This window comes from Camelina sativa, chromosome 17 (assembly GCF_000633955.1).
Source record: "Camelina sativa cultivar DH55 chromosome 17, Cs, whole genome shotgun sequence".
Taxonomy (NCBI): Eukaryota; Viridiplantae; Streptophyta; class Magnoliopsida; order Brassicales; family Brassicaceae; genus Camelina; species Camelina sativa.
In genome coordinates, this window is record NC_025701.1 from 26,092,919 (window position 1) to 26,094,631 (window position 1,713).

Sequence of the window (1,713 nt, forward strand, 5' to 3'; positions counted from 1 at the left end):
GTTGTGCGACTAAGTATCAGGATGAGGTGGTGCTCGGAATGCGGGTTGATTGCTCCGGTTATTGTATTTTTGTCTTATTGTTCTGTTGTAATTTCGTTGAGGTTGTAACGATTATGACATTTTGAGATTAATAAGATGAGTATTTTTTCTTTATGTTTGACTGTTGTTGTCATGGGAAAAGAGAAATAGTTCGGGTTTCTATTTTTGGAAGTTTCCATAAATAGAAAGTTTCCACAAAAGGAAGGTTCCAGAATTGGAAAGTTTCTAAAAAGGGAAGTTTTGTGGAAATGTTGAGGTAGATCTAGCCGGGAGATACTCGTTGGCATCAGTATTTGTTTTGCTCAAGGCCGTGTGGGCCCAACTCATGTGATACCGATAACTCGATGGACTTTGTGGCCAGAGAGTGGGAGTGGTATGTTGCTTCGGATGACGATCCGAGAGCGCGCTTGAGGGTGACGACCCAAGAGCGGGATATTTGAGACTCCCTGGATACCGTAGCTATGAGCCGAGGCTCGGCAGTGAGCCGGTATGTCTCGAGGGTTGCGACCCGAGAGCGGGGGGAGTGTGTGTGAGTGACTTCCTGGATGCCGTAGCTTAAGGCGGTTGGCCTGATAGCGAGCCGGCATGATTCGTTGGTTGCGACCACGAACGGGGGAAGCACTGAGTTGTGAGCAAATTGTGTTTATGATGCGAGTATATTGGCTAGAGGGAGACCTCGAGGGTCAGTCGGAGGTGTGCGGGCTGTTGCGACAGTGGCACGGGAAACCTTGGCTGACGGTGTTTGGTCCGGTCTAGGGATGTGCGGGCCATGATGCGGGATTCGGGGACGAATCCATATTGGTGGGGGAGAATTGTAACATCCGTGAACCGGAATCCCGGTTTGGGAGTTGCATCGGTCGATGCAAGGTATGCATTGGTCGATGCAAGGTATGCATCGGTCGATGCAACGTTGAGTTTGTGCGTTTTGACTTAAGTCAAACGCTGCGTTTTGGGTTAGGGAAAACCCTTAGATGCGAGTTTTGTCCCATTCGTGATGATTGGCCGTTTTGGAGAGCGAACGAGAGAGAGAAAGAGTTCTTGAGAGTTTCTGGAGTTTTCTTGGAGATTTGGTGCGTTCCTATAGAGATCTGTAGCTGGGATCGTTGTAGGAGCTTCCTAGAGGCTAGTTCTTGCTTGTTTATTGTTCAGATTCGTCTTGGCACAGGTAAGTGCATGACCATGGCTTATCTAAGCTAGAGGAACCTTTAACTTGCTTGTTTGGTGTTGTTAGATGTGTTAGATCGTAGTTAAGGACGTTAGGAAGCTTTCTTGTGGCTTGGGAATGAGTTTCTGTGGTTGTAGGAACGAAATCCGGCGAGAAGCTTCGGGGAAATCACGGTGCTCGACGTTGCGTCGATCGATGCATTGCTTGCGTCGGTCGATGCAAGTGCGAGGACGGCGCGATAAACTTTAGGGTTTTCGTGTTGCGTCGAGCATGCGTCGGTCGATGCAGACTGGGTATTGGTCGATGCAAGTTGCACTTGCATCGGTCGATGCAGCTTCTGCGTCGATCGATGCTTCCTCAGTTGGCATCGGTCGATGCATGTTGGCATCGGTCGATGCATGTTGGCATCGGTCGATGCTGAGTCCTGGTTCGTTGGTCGTTGTGTGTTGATTGTGGNGAGGCTTGTTCTTGCTTGTTTATTGTTCAGATTCGTCTTGGCACAGGTAAGT